Genomic DNA, 18,971 nt, shown 5'->3' with positions numbered 1-18,971 from the left:
CAATTCATGCTGATCTCCTGCTTATGTGCGAGCAGAGGATATAATGACACCACTGAGACCAGTGTAGACTATATCTTGGCAAAAACAGCCCAGCATTAGGTTTCCCTGTGCCGTATCATTGCTCCTGCCATTCTGCCTGCTCCCATTTCCTACAACAACGTCCCAGCTGAAAAGACATGCAACTTGCTCTAATAGCCAGGAAGAAAACACCCCCACCCTCTGATCCTTAACTGCAACAGATGCAGCTGCCTGGGAATGGGGCGGAGGAGCTCCCATTGTCAGAGGAAAGTGGATCTGTGGCCCATTGGCATCCTTACAAATAAGGTCACACACCTGGGGAAAGGGGCTGTAGTTCAGAAGCAGAGCACCCACCTTGCCTTCAAAAGGTTCCAGGTTCAATCCACAGAAGCTCCAGGTGTAGGGCTATAATTATTGTTATTTTTTATATGCTGCCCATCTGACTGGGTTGCCCCAGCCACTCTGGGTAGCTCCCAACAAAAAAAAAATAGCAAAAACACGATACAACGTCAAACACTTATCCAATCCAAATAACTTTATTGTACTAGCAATTGGAAGGGACGAGGGTGGCGCTGTGGGTTAAACCACAGAGCTTAGGACTTGCCGATCAGAAGGTCGGCGGTTCGAATCCCTGTGATGGGGTGAGCTCCCGTTACTTGGTCCCTCCTCCTGCCAACCTAGCAGTTCGAAAGCACGTCAAAGTGCAAGTAGATAAATAGGTACTGCTCCGGCGGGAAGGTAAACAGCATTTCCGTGTGCTGCTCTGGTTTGCCAGAAGTGGCTTAGTCATGCTGGCCACATGACCCGGAAGCTGTATGCCGGCTCCCTCGGCAAATAAAGCGAGATGAGCGCCGCAACCCCAGAGTCGGCCACGACTGGACCTAATGGTCAGGGGTCCCTTTACCTTTACTAGCCATTGGACATGATAAATCAGGATCAAAAATAAACATAAGCAAAAGGGATGCTGCGCCACAAATAATAGGTCTCTACAGTGGTATTCCAGCTGAACTATTTAAAATTTTAAAAGATGATGCTGTTAAGGTGCTACACTCAATATGCCAGCAAGTTTGGAAAACTCAGCAGTGGCCAGAGGATTGGAGAAGATCAGTCTACATCCCAATCCCAAAGAAGGGCAGTGCTAAAGAATGCTCCAACTACCACACAATTGCACTCATTTCACACGCTAGCAAGGTTATGCTTAAAATTCTGCAAGGAAGGCTCAAGCAGTATGTGGACCGAGAACTCCCAGAAGTGCAAGCTGGATTTAGAAGAGGCAGAGGAACCAGAGACCAAATTGCAAACATGCGCTGGATTATGGAGAAAGCCAGAGAGTTCCAGAAAGACATCTACTTCTGCTTCATTGACTATGCAAAAGCCTTTGACTGTGTTGACCACAGCAAACTATGGCAAGTTTTTAAAGAAATGGGAGTGCCTGATCACCTCATCTGTCTCCTGAGAAATCTCTATGTGGGACAAGAAGCTACAGTTAGAACTGGATATGGAACAACTGATTGGTTCAAAATTGGGAAAGGAGTACGACAAGGCTGTATATTGTCTCCCTGGTTATTTAACTTATATGCAGAATTCATCATGCGAAAGGCTGGGCTGGATGAATCCCTAGCCGGAATTAAGATTGCTGGAAGAAATATCAACAACCTCAGATATGCAGATGACACAACCTTGATGGCAGAAAGTGAGGAGGAATTAAAGAACCTTTTATTGAGGGTAAAAGAGGAGAGCGCAAAATATGGTCTGAAGCTCAACATCAAAAAAACGAAGATCATGGCCACTGGTCTCATCACCTCCTGGCAAATAGAAGGAGAAGAAATGGAGGCAGTGAGAGATTTTACTTTCTTGGGTTCCATGATCACTGCAGATGGTGACAGCAGCCACGAAATTAAGAGACGCCTGCTTCTTGGGAGGAAAGCAATGACCAACCTAGACAGCATCTTAAAAAGTAGAGACATCACCTTGCCAACAAAGGTCCGTATAGTAAAAGCTATGGTTTTCCCAGTAGTGATGTGTGGAAGTGAGAGCTGGACCATAAAGAAGGCTGATCGTCGAAGAATTGATGCTTTTGAATTATGGTGCTGGAGGAGACTCTTGAGAGTCCCATGGACTGCAAGAAGATCAAACCTATCCATTCTTAAGGAAATCAGCCCTGAGTGCTCACTGGAAGGACAGATCGTGAAGCTGAGGCTCCAATACTTTGGCCACCTCATGAGAAGAGAAGACTCCCTGGAAAAGACCCTGATGTTGGGAAAGATGGAGGGCACAAGGAGAAGGGGACGACAGAGGACGAGATGGTTGGATAGCGTCTTCGAAGCTACAAACATGAGTCTGACTAAACTGCGGGAGGCAGTGGAAGACAGAAGTGCCTGGCGTGCTCTGGTCCATGGGGTCACGAAGAGTCGGACACGACTAAACAACTAAACAACAACAACAGTGGTACCTCGGGTTACATACACTTCAGGTTACGTACGCTTCAGGTTACACACTCCGCTAACCCAGAAATAGTGATTCAGGTTAAGAACTTCTTTGCTTCAGGATAAGAATAGAAATCGGGCTCCGGCGGTGCGGCAGCAACAGGAGGCCCCATTAGCTAAAGTGGTGCTTCAGGTTAAGAACGGACCTCCGGAACAAATTAAGTACTTAACCCGAGGTACCACTGTATTAAGAATCAAACACTGAAAACTTTTCTGGGAATGTTATCTGCCTAAAACCCTGGAGAGTCACGATCAGTCAACCTAGACACTGGCGGAGGAAGAGGGGGAAGAGGGGGGCGGGGGGAGGAAGAGGAAGAGGAGGAAGAGGAGGAAGAGGGGGACGGGGGGGACGGGGGGAGTGCACTGCCCCCAGCAGCGCGATCCTGGTGGGGTGTCATCGCGGCTGCTCCCGTGCACGCTGGGTGCCACGCCCCCAGGACATGCGCCATGCCCTGTGGACGGCACGCCACACCCCCGGTATGCATACCACACCCCCAGGGTACACGTCATGCCCCCAGGACGCGTGCCAGCCATGCCCCAGCCGGTGCTAGAGCATGAAGCTCCACCACTTAACCTAGAGAACACAGAGCTAAATAGACTAATGGTCTTACTCAGTATAAAACCAGCGTTATGTTCCTAAGATGCAGAAATGCAACACCAAAAAGCATGTGTTGTACTTTGGGTCAGTAGGTTTATCACTTTTCCTTCTCGGATGTTGCCAAGAACACTTGGCATGCCCCACAAATGATTAGAGCTCTGTTAGCAGAGCACTGTCTCCCCTGAACCTATCTCAAAAGTTAAAAATATCACAGACTTTTGCAAACGAAGTGCTCTGGAAAGATGAGTTATGTTTCTTTTTTTAATCAGGAGAAGTGGTGAATGAAGGAGGCACTGATGATCAGCAAGATGCTGCAACTCTTGTTAAAGCTGCCAAAATCTGAACCATCCCTTTCTGGCTGGATTTTGATTAGGAGAGGGACAAGATTTTCTGCACATCCACAGGACGCTTAATCTCATCTCAGAGCCTTCAATAAAGGTCAGTGTGAAATATCACATCCAGACAAATAAGATATAGATTGGCAGGGGTGGATAATTGGAGATTTATATACTATTTAAAAGTGCAAGGAAGACCCAAATAATTGCTTTCGCCCTCATGGGCTCTGCATTAAGGGATTGGACTAAAGGCATCTTTAGCTGAAAATATCTAAATCAATTATTTTCTGGTCTAGCCTGCCTCAAAGGGATCGTTTTAATTAGGGTACCAGCATTAGTAGAGATTGCAGATTGTATTTCATTTGAACTTTTTCACTTTATAAATCCCTTTTGGATATTATGCTTATTTTGTGTTCTTATTGTTTCTCTCTCCAGTTTGTGTTTTGCGGTATCAGACTGATTAAAATGTACAGTATTCAGCACTGATTACAGCGTGTATAATACTCCCACAATGTCAAACTTAATGACGAACATCTGCTTAACATCTTTAAGTACATTAATTGTGCTCACCACTCTGGCCATACATATTCATTCACAACCATTTCTGAGCTATTCCACAGAGCTTGCAACATGAATTAGGGGCTGCTTGAATCTGAAGTTAATTGGCAAATGAATATATATAATAGTTTTAACAAAGAGCCATATACGTACATGAAGTGCAAATAAGGAAACTATGTGATGGGACGAGAGGCATACAGAGACTGCTGGGTGAACAGCGGGTTAAAGCCAAAGCAACATCATAAGGTTTTTGCTAAGAGAAGGGAGGAATCAGTGCAGTTCAAATTTAAATGCCTATCTAGCTAATCTGCACTCAAACCTAAACACAGCCATCCTTCAAATTTCCTGCCTTTCTGAAGTTTGAAATGCAGTTTTCCACCAAGTGATGGGTCCAAAAATGCACCTACTGGTGAAAAACAACGTACAAAAATGCATTATGTTGGAGAAAACATTTTTATAAAAACGTGTCTAGTAGGCAAAATTGCAAAACAAAAAAAAACGTGTATGGTAGGATAAATGGGCATGAAAATGCTGAGGATTTCTTTTTTAAAAATCACTAACTATTACACATACAGTGGTACCTCGGATTAAGTACTTAATTCGTTCCGGAGGTCCGTTCTTAACCTGAAACTGTTCTTAACCTGAAGCACCACTTTAGTTAATGGGGTCTCCTGCTGCCGCCGCACGATTTCTGTTCTCATCCTGAGGCAAAGTTCTTAACCTGAAGCACTATTTCTGGGTTAGTGGAGTCTGTAACCTGAAGCGTATGTAACCTGAGGTACCACTGTATTTGGAGAACCGAACTTAAGACCGAGAAATGAGAAATGGAAATACAGTGAAACTGACAAATTTCCCCACTTCTAGCTGTTACAGAAATATACTTAGGCCTGCATCACTACACAGGAGCCACTCATTGGAAGAACATCTGCTTTGCATGCAGAAGGTCCCAGCATCTCCAAGTATGCCTGCTGGGGTCAGTCAGCATAGATAATACTGCGCTAGATGGACCAGCCTAGTAGCTAAACTGGGGTTTTTGAGTGTTTATACGGAGCTCTTGGAAGCCCAAGGCTTTGCAGTTTATAAATATGAACACTCAAAGATCCCAATTTGTCTTGGGGCAAGCAACATCCCTAGCCTGAACCCACAAGTTGAATGCCCAGCAGTCAAATGAGTGTATCGTAATATAATTGTATAGCTTCCTCATGCTATCTGTTAGTTCTCCTACCACCAGTCAATAATATAGACGTGGTGGCCATGCTAATCTTCTCTGTATCATTCCAATTTTAGTATATGTGCTGCCAAAGCGAGCACCACGTCTTAGCCTTTTGGCTAAGATCAAGTGTAATAATACAGACGTGGAGGGCTGCAGAGACAGAGAAGTTCAAAGGGCAACTAGCAAGGGGAGTTAACTGTACGTGACCTGCTTCAAGCAAAGTATCCTGGTAGTTATTACCCTTCAACACTTCCAAAGCACTGGGGCTGGTTGGTGCAGGTTGCCTCTGAACTTCGAAAACCTTGATATCTGGCTAGTGGAAAGCTGGATAAAATCTAAGGAGGGAGGCAGAATATATTCCCACCTCTGACCAGACAAAATCGCCATAGCATTGACATTAACAGCCTCAGCTCTGCTTCACCTTCAACAATGACATAACACAGTGTTTGCTAAGCAATTTTTCCCCCCTTTACTTGTTTTGCCTTAAGCAGACAGTATGGTTTTTATAATCAGTTAATTTTATGACAGGGCACTTTAATCTCGTTACAGCCTTCATGATCCAGTGGCTATGTTTGTTGCCACTAGGTAATCTGGCATTTGAAAGCTGCAGTTATAATTACACCTCAGAATCAATTAGTGCAGCTATTTGTTAACATCCAGAAACTAAAAGCACTTAACTCTTCTGTTTCCTACTTCTTTAAAAGGGAGAACATTCTTTCTCCAGCTAGGGGTGTGTGTACAGTGGTACCTCGGGTTAAGTACTTAATTCGTTCTGGAGGTCCGTTCTTAACCTGAAACTGTTCTTAACCTGAAGCACCACTTTAGCTAATGGGCCTCCCGCAGCTCCCGCTGTACAGTGGTACCTTGGGTTACATACGCTTCAGGTTACATACACTTCAGGTTACAGACTCCACTAACCCAGAAATAGTTCCTCGAGTTAAGAACTTTGCTTCAGAATGAGAACAGAAATCATGCAGTGGCAGCGGGAGGCCCCATTAGCTAAAGTGGTGCTTCAGGTTAAGAACAGTTTCAGGTTAAGAACAGACCTCCAGAACAAATTAAGTACTTAAGCTGAGGTACCACTGTATGTAGAAGCAGGTTCATAGACAGACTAGGCTCAGGGAGTCACAGGTTCAAATCCCCATGTGGCTGTGAAGTTAATGACATCACCTTGAGCTAATTGCTACCTCTCAGCAGGGCCTACCTCACAGGGTTATTGTGCGAACAAAATTTGTGGTGAAGCATGTATACAACCCTGAGCTCCTTGGAGTAATAGTAGAATAAAAATGAATTGATTACAAATTATTTATCTTTTTTTAAACAGAGCATTTGTTTTATTGTGGAGCACTATGGCAAGCATATTGCTGGACTGTCTGTCGTTTCTTCTGATTCCTCAGATCCTGATTTGCTGTTCTTTTGCATATATATTTTGTATGCTTACCTGTAGGGGCCTATACTTTAGCTGTAATGGGTGGGAAGAAGATATTTTGACATTTTGGTGCTGTGTAACCTATTACAAGTGGAAAGGTGTATGATCATATCGTAATACAAATGTTTTCTCTTTTTTTTCAAAAAACAAGCAAGCAAATAGCACATGCTATAGCTACAGTGTCAAGCCAAGCACATGCTCATCGCTGTGTTTTTAAGCAGTGATTTCTCTGGGAATGATTGTGATACTAACATTATAGGAGCAGGCGACAGAAACTTACTGAATTATCATAAAGCTTACAGAGAAGCACTCTGGCCAGAGTGACCTACTGACAACCAGCACCGTTTGTTTGCTTTGTGCTGCCTTCCTTCTGGCATTCCACTTAATGTGCCCAGAATAGAAGCAGGCAACAGGAACATTTGGCACCATGCCCCCATATGAAGGATAACTGCTGTGCAATAATAAGATAGCTGTGCCTCTGTCCACATTGACTGGGCAAGGAATTGCCATGGCATCCAAGTGAGTTTGAAGAGCAAACTGAGATGTGCCAACCAAACCGCCCGGGAGCGAGCAACCTCTAGTTCATTTCAGGCTCCCCACTTCTGTTTTGCTGCTGTTGTTTCAGTTTATGGCAAATAAGAGCAGCTGTAGCTGACCATCCCAAGGACTGGACCCTTCTAGCAGATCCAAAGGCAACAGCAGCCCACTCCAGCTGCACCCCAAAGTACCCCACTTTGGGTCTTTGTCATAGGCTATTGCCATTGGGAAAACTGCCGCCACTAGCAGTTGTGCCATGGTCATTTTCTCACAGGTTCACATTCTTAAATTCAGTTCTCCGCATTTCCACATCAGGTTGGGTATTTATTTATTTATTTATTTTACAAAGAAATTCCTCATGAAAATTTATCAGCATTTTTAATGCACATTTTTCCTAATATGCACATTTTTGTATGCAGCTTTGACTAATGCAAACTTTTTTTTGAAAAGCATTTCCTCTAATATAACACATTTTTTAAAATGTCATCTTCACTAATACATGCAATTCTATGCACACTTTACCCCAATATATCAATTGTGGTACACATTACTTGGCTGGAAAACTGAACTGCAAAGTTCAAAGAAATGCAAATTTTGAAGAAGGGTGCTCTTTTGGTTTCAGAAAGTGTGAGTTGTGTAGGTTTGCCTTTAACTATAAACTGAATTGAATTCATCCCCCATTCCTACGGAGCCACCCCAATGAACACAACATTAGCCTCAACAGTGGCAGAGCCTCCGGCCACTACTAGAACTTGGCAGATAGGACCTTGGCTTATCCTAACCCCCTTGAGTGATGCAGATTAGGGATTAGGACTAAGTGATTTCATGCCATCTTCATGAATATCCAGCAATTTCTAGGTGCCTACATCTCACATTTGAAGCACTGTTTACTTCCCCCACTCCATATGAAATTTGATTATTGAATTTGTTGAAAGCATGCCCACCAGTGTCCTCAAACAGATTATATCACTGTACTCCTCTTAAAGCGTAGCATAACTGTTATGTATTCAGTGGTCTGTGTTTGCCTGACCTTCAGTCTGGACTAAGGATTCTGAGCCCCTGTGTTCTGATTCGATACCTGATATCCAATCACAGAACATCTCATGATTTGGGCCTCTGCCATTGGCCCTTACACTCTGAGTCATGATTCGCAGCTTGGAATCTTAGACAGCCAATCATGGTGGGAGTGGGAGTGGCCTAGGCCTTCAGAAATGTATATAAGCAGATGCTTTGCCCTTGTTGTCCAGTTCTGTTAGTTCAGTAAAGGTTCTTGTTGTTATCACTGTGTCTTGCCTCGTGGGAACCCACCTACATTTCAGTAACAATACAGGGTACATTAATTTTACTTTTACAATGGTACCTCGGGTTACATATGCTTCAGGTTACAGACTCCGCTAACCCAGAAATAGTACCTCGGGTTAAGAACTTTGCTTTGGGATGAGAACAGAAATTGTGCTCCAGCGGCGCAGCGGCAGCGGGAGGCCCTATTAGCTAAAGTGGTGCTTCAAGTTAAGAACAGTTTCAGGTTAAGTACGGACCTCCGGAACGAATTAAGTACTTAACCCGAGGTACCACTGTACTGGTAAAATTACTGCATCAACAGTAAAAGAGTAAAAATTACTGCATCAACAGATTGCAAATAGTGCCTGCCTTCTCTGTACTGGGTCCTTTAAACTGGTAAGCAAGTTAGTGGAAGAGGATTAAAAATGAAGACTTTTTCTCTCCTTGTTTAGTATGTTTGATAGCAAGACTTCCACACACACCAACACATAAGGAATTATTTTTGAGATGTGCTCTGTAGCTGCTTTAATGAGAAGCTTATCACTTTCCTGGAATGGATTTATCTGAGGACAAAAAGTCCTAAGCCCCAATCTCTTCGTGGCATTTCAAATGCAGCAGACACCATAGAAACATTTCATAAAAGCAAAAGCCTAACTAGCCTCGCATACTTTTTCTTGTTAGTCTGGCCTGTATATTAGAGCAAATTTCAGCATGGAACAAGATGTTAATGACGCAGCTGGCTGTGTGTAATGAAACAAATGCGTTCGGAGATGGACTAAAAGCATTTCAATTGAGCCACTCGCTATTTCTGATGATTGCCCAGTCTCCGGCAATTTGTTTTGCAAAGCCACAGGTCATGTCACGCCGTACTCCTCTGCTCCTCTGCAATGAAGCGTAATTCTGAAGAGAGAAAGGCACAAATTTAAACTCTGGCTCTGCCACAATGGCCAAGGCCTTGAAGCTTGCAAGAACTTCAAAACTTTTGTAAAAAGAGCATAACTACTGCATCCATGCTCTTGCCTGCCTGAAAACAGAATGGACTGTGGTTCTTGCCTGCCACTAGCACCACATTATCTATATTGCACACCTCTTGGAGATCAAGCACTTGCTCAACCTTCTAAATAGATAAATAAATGCACATAAACAGATCTCTAAAATGAGGCTGAACGTAGAAAAACAGGCTGGTTACTCTAGAACAGGGATAGCCAATATGGCACCCACCAGTAGTTGTTAGACTCCGACTCCCATCATTGCAGACCTGACCATTGACCAGGTAGGTGGTCACGGCTCTAGGAGGTGGCAAGGGAGGAGAAAGGGTAGCAAAGGGGAATGATAGGGGTGCACATGAAGCAAATGCATGTGGGACCAAGACACATGGTAATCGCAGACAGGCAAGAGTCCCAAGGCCAGGGTGCATGGGCCAATAACCCATGAAGGACAAATGCTACCAACTCTATGAACCAGCACTTGGGATCAATAGAACTTTCAGCCAGATGGAAGCAAGCAAGCAACATTTTATCTGGACTGAACATCCCCAGACCCTTCTTTTTTTGTTTTGTTTTCATCATCCACAGTCTCCACTTTTGCTATCACCAGAGCCAATCTTCTGGCATCACAAGGCCCCTCTTGGAGACCTGGCAACTCAAAACAGCAGCTGTTTAACAGCAATCCGTCAATATATTGACGTGCAAGAGGAACTGGTGTTTCTAGCCTATGCTGCTGCGCTCAAAAAAGCACAGAGAGAGAAAAAGAGAGAGAGAAATCCCAAATTCACCCACCCACCCCCATTGGAATGAGAAGTTGCGCAACATAATATTAATAAATCTTATGCAGTTCCCTTTTTTACGTTTGCTTTTAAAGATGTTCTAGCGCTTCTTTCCCATATTTCATTCTAATGTGATTTTCCAGGAATTTTATGTGACTCTCTGAACTATGAAATGTGAGCCCAAATTGTTCAACATTTTTCTCTTACTTTGTTCCAAAATGTAACATGCAGTCTCAGGTTGAAGGGTGAAATAGATAATGCATGGTGTCCTTTCTAAGCCATTCTGTTTTATTATTGTTTATCAGAGAAATAATAAATAAAGCTCTGCTTCCTCCTTCATGTGACTTGGTTATGGGTAGCAAGCAGTGTCTCAACTCTTACACTGGCAATAGTTATTAGAAATCGGGTCCTCCCTTGCGATGAGACCTGGCAACCAAACCCTGTGTTGTGGGTGGGTTCGATTGAATAGCCACAACACCCAGTTGGTAGGTCCCTTGATGCTGGGTTTAATCAGGCCAATGGGACGCATGCTAAACGGATCAAGGGACCTATATATACCTCTGCATGTGACCCAGAGCTTCCTCTTTTGATGCGTCCATTGGAACACTCGCCCACCTCTCCCTACTTTTAGGGCTTTGCGCTTGACATTGCTATGCCGTCGTGTGTCGTCTGTCGTTGGGACAGGGGCACGGCAGGAATTTCCCCCACTTGGCTGATTGGCTGTTGCCATTTGGGTTTCACCTGCCGCGTAGCAAATCATCACAACTTGTAAGGTTGCGGATAGGCTCTGGTTCAGGTGATAGGGATGGGAGAACGCTCTCGCCATCCCTATGTGAAGGGTATTCCATTAAAGGAATCCAGGGGCTCGATGGTTTGGTCAACCCCTGTGAGGGGGTTGTGCCTGAGCCTGAGTCCAGGGGGGCATTTGGGTGGCAGAGATAGCTTGTTCCCAGCTTTCCGCTTATCCAGATGTTCACCCTAGGCTGACCTATGCTGGTGCCCTGGGTCAGCGCTACCTGCAACGGTGCAGGGAGCTAGTCGAACCAGAGCCTATGCAACCACTCACTTGCTGTAATCAATAAAGTTGTGGCCTAAATTCTGCCAAAACCAGACCAAAATTTGAGTCTTGTCTGAATTTATTTAAGGGGGAGGTTTAAAGGTCTGAACACACAAGTGGATACATAATTCAAAGTGGATTACAAAGCGGGTTGTATCCAGCACTGCAGAGACTATTAATAGAGTCTCTAAAATAACGCAGAGAGAGTCCAACGAGAAAAGTATTTACTTTACTAAGGAAACTGAACAAAACAGTGTATAATCTGAGGAGAAATAAACCACCAGATTTTTGTTATTCTAAGGCCTTGTACACAGCAGGAATACATTCAACTCAACATACAGAGAAAAAACCCACTCAGAACTATGCAGCCAATCAGGGCATGTGCCACCTCAGTGAAGATCATGCTACTCTTCCTGGCTGCTAAGCAACACCTCCACCCATCTTGGCTAGTTGACTTTAACACTAACGGAATTAATCCTTAAGTTACAAATTGATTGATCTCACATAAACAGTGTTTGACACATGCAATGGGACTTCACCTTCCTCTTCTCTCCTCATGTCCCCTCCCTCAAAGAAATCTTCTTTTAAGGGGTCTTCCAAACCTCTGGAGCAGATTTTGAGGTACAGCAACATTGTGCAAGTGGAAATCTGTTGCACAAGCAGAACGGCAACATTTGACACAATGCAGATAGTGTCCCCAAAGAGAGTAAGAGATAAAGGATAGAATGGTGGTTAAGAGCTAACTAAACTCTGACAGCCACTTGTTAGGGAAAAGTCACTCCAAGATACAGTGGTACCTCAGGTTACATACGCTTCAGGTTACAGACTCCGCTAACCCAGAAATATTACCTCGGGTTAAGAACTTTGCTTCAGGATGAGAACAAAAATCGTGCTCCCGCAGCGCAGCAGCAGTGGGAGGCCCCATTAGCTAAAGTGGTGCTCCGGGTTAAGAACAGTTTCAGGTTAAGAATGGACATCCGGAATGAATTAAGGACTTAACCCAAGATACCACTGTATATTGCAGTGACCAGAACAAAGAAGTGCAAGAAATGGAATGTTTAAACCATTCTCCACCATGGGGAAAAATTGAAACTTTGTTCTGTCATGGTCAAGGAACTCTGGGCATGTGGTTTTGAGGAGGTAATTTCTCCCATCAATGACCAGCACCAGACCTGCTAAGCAGCAGCAAGATAGTGGCCTCATGCGCCTTCAGCCCATACCCTGAAACCATATTTTAGCATCAGTAAAATCTAATTATGTATCATGTTGCTGAGAGGTGAAAGGATGGCATAAAATAAATTATGCTTTATGGATGTTTTCATGCTTTCCCTATGCAATACTAATCTTCTACTGGAAGAGACAGACAATATACAGACCATAAAAGTTAATTCCACTCAGGCTAGCATTTTTTATTATTATTATTGTTCTGTTGAGTGTTTCTCTTTTATAAAATGATATTTAGAATATTAACAACACATTAGCCCGACATCAATTGCAGAAGAAGTCAATTATTAAGAAGTCAAACATCATTGTGAGTTACTGATAAATAATAACTGCTGTTGAATATTCCAGATCTTCTCATTTTACGATCTCTGAAATTTGCAAGGATGTGTTGCGCACATCAGTTATAAAGATTTAACAAGTCTGCTCTAAATTCTCTTTTTAAAACAAACTGCTTTATACACAGCAATAGATGGATGAGATTTGGAGAATTCATTCCTAACAGTCTAGACATTAACTTTCATTATGCCAAAATAATTCTTTTGCTTTGTTTTTGGTTTTTTAAGTTGTGTGTCTGTTTGTTGCCCTGGGCTCCTTGGGGAGGAAGCACAAGGTATAAATTCAATAAACAACAACAACATGATCATCAATGCCTATGCATCTCTTGGGGAATACAAGCCGTATCTTCATATCGTTTCTACAACCAATTGTACTACTGGACATTACGCAACATTTCAACATACAGTGACAGACACCCTCACTTAAGATGGCTGTTGGGTAATGCGGCCACAATATTAGGGTGAGTTATTGGTTAAATCCCTCCTTGTATTCCTGCTATTAACAGCTTGTGATACCATTTTTATTTACCAGCAGCAAGATGTTACATTTATTTATTTATTTATTTTGTATTAAACCCCTCCCCCCCTTCATTCCTTCTTGAGGGAAGAGCAGAGTAGACCCACTGCGATCTAAATAAACTTTGGGTCTGACCTCCGGTTTTTAAAATGCTAGATTTTCTAGGAAAATACAAAGTGGTAAAGAACCCCTGGATGGTTAAGTCCAGTCAAAGGCAACTATAGGGTTGCGGTGCTCTTCTCGCTTTCAGGCTGAGGGAGCCGGCATTTGTCCACAGACAGCTTTCCGTGTCTTGTGGCCAGCAGGACTAAACTGCTTCTGGCACAACGGAAACACCGTGACGGAAACTACAGCGCACGGAAATGCCGTTTACCTTCCCGCTGGAGCAGTACCTATTTATCTACTTGCACTGGTGTGCTTTCGAACTGCTAGGTTGGCAGGAGCAGGGACTGAGCAACGGGAGCTCACCCCATCGTGGGGATTTGAACCGCCGACCTTCTGATTAGCACGTCCAAGAGACTCAGTGGTTTTAGATCACAGCACCACCTGCATCCATGTATATGTATATGTATATGTATATGTATATGTATATGTATGTATATATATATATACACACACACACACACACACACAGTGCCACACTATATCACATTGTCTCACCAAAAATTTCCATTAAGACAGCAGTTTGTCAACTTGTCAAGCAATGGTTTATGATGAGAGAAAATGGGGAAAATGTAAGACTCGCAAAAAACAGTTGCCGACCAAACAACATTCTCCCATACTGACATGTTTGGAAGAAGAACTTTACTATACATTGCTGGTTATTGTTTATATTAGAGGCTAAAAGGAAATTGGAAGTTAATTGCTGGAAATCTGTGTTTATGATTAGCACTATTCAGTGCTTTTTTCTGGGGGGGACACATACCCCTAAACATTTTGTGAATACTTTTGTCCATTTACTGTATTTATTTTTCCTGATATTAACTATAAAATGGTGATTTTCTTGAGTCAAAATGAGAGTACCCCTAAACATTATTTTTAAGGGGGGGTAAGCACTGGCACTACTCCAACAAGCTGTTTGATTGGCAAAGCAGAGCAGAGCAAAGGTAGAATGGCAGCAACTTCATTTGCTCCAGTAGAGTTTCATCCGGGATTAATTTAGCCCACTATTGTTTGCAAATGATGGATGTCCTATTTAATTCAGACTCAATAGAAAAACAACAGAGTGAACCAGACCAACCACAGTGAGGTAGAAGGAAACAATTACGGCAATCATCCCCATCCTCAAGATGTGCTAAAATAAAGGTTGGAGAAATTATCAGCAAGTTGGGTTAATAGCAATACTGGGAAAAATACTCCAAGCAATAAGTAGAAAATTGGTATGGAAGAAGATGCAAGAGAACATATTAATTAATTGAAAACAACAAAAGTGGACTTGAACAAGACCAGGTAATATAAATATAGAACATGTTCCAGTGACGTTGCCCAGCTGCTCTCTAGGGTGGGCTCCTTCACCTTGAATAGTTTTATAGAAGAGAGAATTTGAACAGGAGTAACATGTGTGCTGAAATACCCTCTTCTATACAACTATTCAAGGTGCAGTAGTTCTATTCCATTTTGCATCTAGTCCCCCAAAACCAATCACTTAGAAAAAAGTCTAATTGATTTCAGTGGGAGAATTAAGTACATGTGTAAAGGTAAAGGGACCCCTGACCATTAGGTCCAGTCATGGCCGACTCTGGGGTTGCGGCGCTCATCTCGCTTTACTGACCGAGGGAGCCGGTGTACAGCTTCCAAGTCATGTGGCCAGCATGACTAAGCCACTTCTGGCAAACCAGAGAAACACACGGAAACGCTGTTTACCTTCCCGCCAGAGCGGTACCTATTTATCGACTTGCACTTTGACGTGCTTTCGAACTGCTAGGTTGGCAGGAGCAGGGACCGAGCAATGGGAGCTCACCCTGTTGCGGGGATTCGAACCACCAACCTTCTGATTGGCAAGTCCTAGGCTCTGTGGTTTAACCCATAGCGCCACCCATGTCCCTAAGTACATGTGTAGTTTTCTCCTACTCACATCAGTAGGACTTACAAGTGCTTAGCACGCAAAATATTAAAATATGCCAAATTCAAGTTAGGTCATGTAATCCAAAGCCAGAACTGAAAAACCATCCTCTTGCTTCCAAAGGGTAGAGGGCTACCACCCATCTCCCCAAGCCTATTGAAGGGTAAAATTTCATTTTAAATCCAGTTTTCCATATTTCCACATCAGTTTGCATTTTGTTAAGTTCCCAGCATTTTAGGGTGCAATTCTCTTAATATACACATTGATGTATGCGATTTTGCCCAATATAGTCATTTTTGGGAATCAGTGTTCCTAAATACTTTTGTATGTCATTTTCACTGTACACATTTTTATGTATGCTTTACCCACATATAAGCATTTTGGACACATTACTTGGCTGGAGATTGTTGATATCCATCTGTCTCGAAAGACAATGGAGTGTGTTTCCAGGGGTGAAGTCAAATTGCTGCATTAGCAGTACTGAAGTGACCTCCCTGAGGCACAAGCCTGGGCTGTGTGTGTGGAGGTCCTGGGCTACGCTACCCAGATGACAAGATTCTCCTTCTTGGCATTGCCGATGTAGTCCAAAGGAAAACAGAACAATATGTTTGGTACCAGCTTGGCTTCAGGAGTTGCCGTAAGGAAGCATACAAGCACTAGCCAAATGTCTTAGGGACCCCACTCCAGATTTCTGTAGGGTTTACTCCTTAGTCTTTTCTTCTCCTGAAGATAAACCACAAGGCAACAGAACTTGTTATGTACTAAGCTTGGATCCTAGAACAATAGGCAAGTAGGATCCTTGAATCCAACAACTGATTGGCTTGCAGGAAAAGACCAGTCAGGCCCCAGGAGGAAGTTAATCAGCCTATTAGGCTGGTAGGATTGTAGAATGCAACAACTGATTGGCCTGCAAGACCAATCAGGCTCCAGGAGGGAAGTAGAATCAGCCAATCAGACCGGACTCGTTGTGTAAATAATGTATCTAAAAGCATGAGGTTTGGGGGGCAAGCCAATCACTGTTTTACAAGCTGCAATAAAGAGCATGAAATCACTACAGGACACCAAGTATATTTCAGAAGTTTAGGATCAGTTTTCCTTCTCTTTGATGGGCTTCCTTCCAAGATGGATGAGCTGCATCTGCCCCTCACTTCCCTCTACAGCACATGCAGAAACCATCTTCTTGACCACTGGCCCCACTACAGTGGTACCTTGGTTCTCAAACTTAATCCGTTCTGGAAGTCCATTCCAAAACCAAAGCATTCCAAAACCAAGGCACACTTTCCCATAGAAAGTAATGCAAAATGGATTAATCCATTCCAGACTTTTAAAAACAACCCCTAAAAAAACAGCAATTTAACATGAATTTTATTATCTAACGAAACCATTGATCCATAAAATGAAAGCAATAAACAATGTGCTGCAGTCAAATAATCAATCAATCAATTAGTAGCTGAACTGGGTTCCACACAGTCACAAAAAACAAAACAAAAAGAGCCTCAAAAACAAAAATGCAAAATAAATAACAAAAACAGACAGACCTAAGCGTAATACTCAAAATGGAAGTGTGGCACTCAAATTGGAAGCATAACACTCAAATCAGAAGCGTAACACTCAAAACGGAGCACGTTAGGCTTATGAAAAAAAGTTCGCAAACCGGAACACTTACTTCCAGGTTTGCAGTGTTTGGGTTCCAAGTTGTTTGGGTACCGAGGCAATTGAGAAGCAAGGTACCACTATATTGGTCTCTTCAGTCTCATCTTATTGGCTGGAGAACTGCATGGCAAAATTCAGAGAAGTGTGACTCTATCAGAAGTGAGGGAGAAGTCACCATAACAGGGCATCAATGTGATATGGCACTAAAGGCACCAGAGGGGCCAAGAATTCTGACTGATGGGGCACAGTGAAGGCTGGTCCAAGCTCTGCATCTGTCTGCAAACTTGTATAGCAATGCCTAGGTACTGCTCCCACTCAGGTTGATGACAGAGAGACTTTGCAGCAGACGTGAGATTTGTGACTCTGCCTTTCCCTTCCCTTCCCCTCCTACATGCAGCAAGCATGCCTTTCGTAAGAAAGTGCTGAGCACGCAAAGAGGCTGTAAAGAAAAAGAATCTTGGCTTTCATTTCTCATTCCAGTGACATCTCTAAGAAGAAGTTCAACCAAATCTGACTGCAGCTCTGGATAAACAGTTCTGCGTTAATAAATACAAATTTGTTCTATGCCCAGCTCATTAATCATGGAAGAACAGAGCTTACAGCATTGACACATTTATACAGAAGGGTATTTTCTTTGCAGAGCTCACAACATAACTCTGGTGGAATTAGGATTCCCACCCCCTTCATGTTAAATGAACAATATTACATCAGCATCGTGTTACACAGAAGTGTTGGGTGTGTGCACATCAGTCACTGTTGACTCTGCATCACTGCTTGGAGAAAATTCATCTTGGGCAAAGATGTATTCCAGCTTTCCAGAACACCAAGGTGTCCAAGGCTTCACTGCTAGACACAGAAGCTCAGGATCTGCAGCTTAAGAACATTCAAAGACCTATATAGTACCTATATTTGTGTCTCCAAGTTGGCTTTTTTACTGCTGGAGAGGAAGACCTATGAGTCTCCTTGGAAGAAGTTCTAAAGTGCATTTCAATTTCTGACTTAGCAAACAGATGTGCGAACACATGCTGCCAGACTACTCCCCATTGAATATACATGAACAGCTGCTGAAAAACATATGTCACCCTAGTTTCGGCATCAACAGCAAACTGAAGAAGTGTACTTGTATTGGCTTGATAGCATATATCCATCACTATCACCACCAGCATAATTTTATAAATAATGTAGGTGTCGATTAAAGATCCCTTATCTGTACAGTCATACCTCTTGTTACGTTCAGTTCAGGTTACGTCTTTTCAGGTTGCGTCCCGCGGCGACCCGGAAGTACCAGAAAGGGTTACTTCCAGGTTTCGCCACTCGTGCATGCGCAGGCGCTCAAAATGACATCACGCGCATGCGCAGAAGTGGCAAATCGCAACCCACACAGGCGCAAACGTGGAAGGCGGATCCCGTTCGCAACCAGAGGTACCACTGTCTCTTGTTTTAATGCTAACCATATACCCATCATTAAGTATGATGGGTTGTTGTGCACAGCCACGGCTTATACACTTGCAAGCAGGCCTGTGGTGGGGTTGGGTGCTATGCACTCCTATAACCTGATGCAGACATTCAGCACCGCGTAGATTCCCGCCTGTCCGCCCACGGGGCGTCCTCTAAAGATGAAGGCTACGTCGACGCGTGATTCCACCGCCCAAACCCATTGTTGGGAGGGCTTCAGAGGCTGCGGGGGGGGGCGGTGTCCGCGAAATACTAGGGCAGATCACAACCCACGTGGAGTGCCCAGACCCTACTACATCAGGGAGGTCTGGCTGAGCCTCAAAAACTACGGGACTCTCGTGGGATGCTCAGCATAGCGTGTGTTGGACTCAGCTTAAGGTGTGAGCAACTTTCCCCTTCTGCGCCCTTTCCCTGCAGTTTCTACAAATCTGTGCGTTTCACTCTTGGG

The 18,971-nt window shown here is 43.5% G+C and overlaps 1 long non-coding RNA gene across 1 annotated transcript; it reads left to right on the top strand.

The window, feature by feature from the left end:
* The first annotated feature begins 240 nt into the window (after positions 1–240).
* On the top strand, positions 241–18,153 carry LOC310762511. The gene is made up of 3 exons (XR_014548045.1): positions 241–415; positions 3,372–3,540; positions 17,709–18,153. It is a non-coding gene; the product is annotated as an uncharacterized lncRNA (long non-coding RNA).
* The last annotated feature ends 818 nt before the right edge of the window (positions 18,154–18,971 follow it).

Source organism: Podarcis filfolensis, assembly GCF_964270895.1.
Source record: "Podarcis filfolensis genome assembly, chromosome: 5".
Classification (NCBI taxonomy): Eukaryota; Metazoa; Chordata; class Lepidosauria; order Squamata; family Lacertidae; genus Podarcis; species Podarcis filfolensis.
Note: the sequence above shows the minus strand (reverse complement) of the source record. Positions and strands in the feature narration are given on the sequence as shown.